The following is a 5,981-nucleotide window of genomic DNA, read 5'->3' on the forward strand; positions in this document are numbered from 1 at the left end:
CTCTCTCTCTCTCTCTCTCTCTCTCTCTCTCTCTCTCTCTCTCTCTCCTTCACCACATCTTCACCACACACTCACACACACCCACATGCACACATAGGCCTTCAAACTCAATAGAATAGCATAGAATATACCTCCTAGGTGCGGCAGCACATTTCTGTGTATGAGTTACAGTATGAGCTTCGAAAATATGTCTGTGCACGTGTGTGCATGTGTGCATGTGCGCGTGTGTGTGTCAGTCTGCGTGCATGTGTGTTTGAATGTGTGTGACTGCACCTTGTGTGCCTTTATGCGAGTGTATGCGATTGCATGACCATATAAGCTGAGAGCAAAAACTTTTAAGGGTAATAATAATTATTATATTCTTTAAACTACTGCACAAAAATAAAAAAAAATCATTACAATCAATATTGTGGCTAATCACTGACAGAAATCAAATTTGAGCCAAACGTTTAGTAAAGAGAAAATAATTCAATTTATGTCATATTTTTATTTAAAAACACCTCAAAAACTGGCAATTAAACCAAATAAATATTTGGTAGTTATAATACATATACATATAAAATGACCGACTAACTTGGTGAAAGTAGAAAATAATATTGATATCGCTTTATGAAATTCTTCTGACGCAGGCTTCAAAGCAACTTTTTTAAAGTGGTGCACAGCTGACCTTCGGTACCCATGTTACTGTGTGCTTTCACCAGTCATCGGACACTTTTGTTCCTTTCTATTTGGTCACTCACCGGCCTCATCTGCTGGTGTTTTTCCATCAGCAGATTTTCAATGCATGACAAAATGCCATTCTCTGGAAAAACGTTCTGTTTACCTGAAAAGTGGCCGCCTAAAGGCAAACAAGAGTTCAAATGTACATGCTGTACAGATGTAGAACATACAGGCATTTCAAACTGCCATCAGTGTATGTCTACGGCAGAGTAGGCGTTTCTCATCATCCATACATGCACATGTACTGTATTTACATCAATCCACTTCTTTCCATCACCTTTAACTTGTGCTATGTGTGGAATTCCCCAATTCCTACTTCTGGTGACTTATGAATGATAGACCTGCAGGCATTTATTATGTCAGGAACTACCACAGTAGCAGTTTTGAATAGTAGTTTGCGAGGTGATTTTATTTCTGTCTGTCTGCGAACAGATTTTGTCTTTGCGATAGGGTCACAATTGTACAAAATGCAGTCACGAAAATTGATAATTGTGTAGTTGAGCTCAAAATGAAGGTTGGGTTCGAAGATGGGCGTTGTTCAAGCAAAGGGGATGGGGCGAAGTAGCCATTGCCCCCCCCCCCTCTCCACTTTACGCCACTGGCCCGATTTGGTGTCACAAAACTTTACAGGTTTGTGTGTGTGTGTGAATTAGAGAGAGAGAGAGAGAGAGAGAGAGAGAGAGAGAGAGAGAGAGAGCGCATCTGGCATGTTGTTGTCATAGAACCACAGACAGACATAACAAGGATAGATTACAGCAGTAGCGAAGATGAATAACCACTTTAGAGATGTACACTAGAAAACACGACAGCTTAGAGATGAGTTTTTACTTCCCAATTTTAGTTTCCCTTTTGCACATGAGTTTTTGAATGAGACATGTCATCCTAATGTAAATAAGATGGATGGTAACAGTTTTAAAGATTGATTATGGCTGTTCACAAATACAATACCCCCGGTGGGATGTGTGGTGAAATTCAATGAAAGCAGTATAGGCCTATACCCCAGTGTATCCATAAATAAGATGGAAACAGGTTGTTAAAAATATGCAATACCATTCCAATACTACAACTATTAATAACAATAATAATAATAATAATAACAACAACAATAACAATAAGATGAAGAAGAAGCTGCTACTTTACACTTGGTGGATGTATAACTGGGTAACAAAGTGAGTGCTTTGTCCAATTTGGTGCATTCAATATTAGTAAACTTTGTTAACATACTGTTAAAAGATCATTTTCATGGTCTATTTTTGCTATGAGAACATGGCTAAGTGGAGAGCAGGGTCGTCCTTCAATCAGAGGATCGGTGGTTCGATCCCCGGCTCCGCTAGCCGCATGTCGATGTGTCCTTGAGCAAGACTCAACCCTGTAGCAGTTAGTCTGACAGGTTGAGTTAGTCCAGTTGGCACTTAGCCCCTGCCATGAATGGGTGAATGATGACAAGTAGTGTGAAAGCGCTTTGAGTGGTTGGAAAGACTAGAAAAGTGCTACACAAGTACAGTCCATTTACCATTTACATGGCATGCGGAAAATACTGCTCAACACTTGCTCACTCTTCAAAAATGATCAGTCTACGTAGACCTATATCCAGGGTTTAGCTCAGCAAAGGTGATTCACATCACACACCTGAAGAACATATATATTCACACACCTGCATAAACCTGTACATTCACACTATGTGTATACATTTTCCCTAAATAGATAAATAAGCAGTCTTTTAATAACAGGCAGAAGACAAACCAAACAAACAGAAAATCAAAACATTTCAAACATATAAAATTCATAATTCAAAACGTTGGTTGAGTCTCCTTCCTGAGATAAACAGTCAAAAGCTGGCCAGCTGTGCGGAGCTACTTGTTGTCGCTGAGTTGCGAGGGATGTCCCCAAGTCATCTGCAAAGTGCTCGCAGCCAAAGAGCATTGTGAAAAGGAGGAATGCAGCGAGCTGGAAGCCACTCTCTTTTTCTTGCAAAACACTCAAGAAGATGTTCTTTGACACTGTGTTGACTCTCGAGAGTGTCAGTCTCACCGCAGTCAAAGTGTTTTTTCTGATGAAGGGCCTTCGAACAACTCCAGCTGAGCGAAAACAGATGCTTTCTTTGGAGCAAAAGTTGACTGTGTTTCCTCGGCTTCTGTGATACTGTGGAGCGATACCTTGTGAAGTGGTTAGACTTCTCTGAAACTGGACACCTGTGTATTTCAACCTCAAGGATGATAAGGTAATGACAGTTGTATCCACTTTTCAAATGGAATATGTTCCTGAAATGGATGAGCTTTACAACGAGACCTGTATTCTGAGAGAGATCTTGCCTCTTGCCCGTAGGCGAGCTTTGGGCACAAGCCTCCATGAATAGGTTTGCTTTTCCCCCAGTATGTCAAACTTCTGTTCTTTCTTTGAGCATCCCAGTGAGCAAGGCTTACTCTGAGAGGGTGTTCTCTGGGATGATAGGAGCCTGGACTGATGTGAGAAACGGGTGCTCTTTTAACCTGGTCCACTGCGAAGGTGAGGATGAATTTACAGATGAGCTGTGCGGGCTTCCATGAATGAATCCTGGGAAAGAATAAAGTCCTGGCAGCAGTGAGACGGAGACGGAGGCATCCAAGGTTGAGGAGCTGACGCTTGGCAGTAGAGTAAATACTGGAGGCAAGAATCGAAATGGCTGGAAATGTGACCGACTGCTTGAACAGAGTCTACGATATGGCAATGTGGTGAAGTACAACTCAGGCTGATTATGATGAGTGGCTACTGGTTAGTATTTCATGAACGTAGCTATAGTAAGGTAAGCAATAAGATATTCATGAAATAGTATACCATAAAGAAGCCAAAGTATAGTTAGACATAAAATAGTATAGTTTTCCTTGAAAATACCATGAAAGATATCATGGTATGGTTTGCCATAAAATCTTATGACACAACAAAATCTCATAGTTTACATTGTTATACCATACAAGAGTGGTAAAATTGTTACTAAAAAGCGGCCTCGAGTCCATGCCTTTAAAACAAATGATGAATAGCTTGCCATTAAAAAGTAAAGATACTTTTTGTGATGAATCCTTGTGACAAGGGCTGGACATTTGTGCATTCTGTCAGCTATGAGTCAGGTAGTGCGAGTAAGAAAATGCAAAAAAAAAATAGTCAAAACCCCCTGCTTAAATTTTAATTACAGTTTTCATTTGTGCGAGCACGAGGGATGTATTGTGTGCTATTTATCACAAAAAAAATGGATAAACATATCCGTCAAATCAAAAAGGAGTGGAGGAAGAAGTGTAAGCGGTGCCTTTGTAGTGATGAATCCCGCTGTAATGTAGTGGATTTGGGTTTAATTACAACCTGTTCACATACCGCACACACACACACACACACACACACACACACATTGTAGATAAGAAGACAAACACACACTCCCTGTTTGCACCTAGATACACGAAAAGCCTCTATCTGCAAAGCAAGAGACATGAGGACATGCATACAGAAGGACACACAAACAGTTTTGGCACATGAACACACAAAGTGAGTGTGTTTATAATAAATACTGAGACACTGAGTTCTTGTCCATAGATCATGAAAAGCATTTTAACGGCATGAAATATGAGTTTCTATGTTCTTTGCAGCTGATGGAAGGGACAGAAAATGAATCCTATCATTTTGGTTCTGAAATAGTTTTGTCTCGGTGATACGATCGGTTTTTTGCGTTTGGTTTATTTTAAAGATTTTTTCAAAGCAAGGTGAGCAGAAATGAAACATGTGCAATGGCTGTGGACACTAATCTCTTTTCTTCTATTTCTTGACATTAATTGTGATGGCTGACACTAGAACCTTCATTGCTTTGTCTCCTTTGGTTGACCTGGACAGTGAACATTATGTCCCGTGTTTGTAACTACAGAACCTGACTTACCATGGCAGATTTGTAAAATGACCTTCAGCTAGATAGCTCTGTGAAATAAATGCTTGTATTAAAATGGCTTTTCCACCCATCTGTGTTCTGGGTCTGTGATAGAACAGATTGTCAGAAACCCCACGGAGCATGAATCACCACGAGTCTTACTGCTACCGTCACTGAGGTATCATTAGAGGTTTAGGGATTCTCTACTCCAGTGTCTTCCCTATCTGATAATTAACCAGAGAAAAGACAAGGTCTTACTAATTTAAACGGCTAGCTCCTCATAGCCAGCAGAGCAGGCTTTTGTGACTTGGTAACACTTTATAATAACTACACGCTATGAAGCATTAGTTAAGTATAACTCAGCCTTCTGTCCCCGACCACGAGATTCTGCCTCTGCTTCCTCGGGCTTCTGTCTGCCTTCTCCCTTGACGGCTTGGCGTTCCACCGTGTGGGATTCTACACCTGTGCATATCCTGGACTGTTACCTGTCGTGTGTTCAGTTTGGAATAAAGCTTAGATTCAGTGTGTCTGTCGTACTGCTTCTGGGTCCTTACCACACCCGTTACAATCTGTAAGTCCCTGTCGATCTTTAAATGTTCAGAAAGACAATATATCTTTGTCGATTATCTATGCACTCTGTCGTTGTAATAACTTGTTGCATTAACTTTAGCACACCATTTGCTCAGTTCTCGCCTGTATATGTTCTTTGCCGCAGGGGATCATTAATGTTTCATCTCATCTCAAAACTCATTCTATTTGATTTAGCCTGCCTACTTTGCACGGAGTAGAGGAGGCATCGGTAACATGCCATGTACAGTGAGTTAGGATATAGATTTGACCAGGATATTTTGAGAGCCTGTTAAAATCCCACCTTGTAGCTGCAGCCACCGTCGGATATAGAGCCACTGCAATCTGCTTTTAAAACATTTCATTGCACTTTTCATGAGAAGGTTTTGGTTTGTACAACTTTAGAATGGAACATTGGCCATATTATATGAATTGCCTCCTTATCTATGTGCTCTACTGAGTCCTAAAACTATCAGCAGCTGCAGCTTTCGGTCATGCAGACACATTTTGTATGTCGTTCTTTGAAGCTGCACCATTTTTGGAACTTCACCTTGGTGTGAGCGACAGAAACATTTTAAAATAGATTATTTCATAAGAATGGACAATTTTAAAAACAGAATTAGGGAATATTTGATCACTCGATGTACTTGTCCTGACACTGAATGATATTTATTTGGTTATATATATATAGAGAGAGAAAATGACTCTAGAGTGTTTCTGAAGGATGGTTGTCTTTATATATATATATATATATATATATATATATATAGATAAATAAATACTATTTGTTGTTTTATATTGATTTATA

Source organism: Anarrhichthys ocellatus, unplaced genomic scaffold (genome assembly GCF_004355925.1).
Source record: "Anarrhichthys ocellatus isolate YVR2014 unplaced genomic scaffold, GSC_Weel_1.0 scaffold31, whole genome shotgun sequence".
NCBI lineage: Eukaryota > Metazoa > Chordata > Actinopteri > Perciformes > Anarhichadidae > Anarrhichthys > Anarrhichthys ocellatus.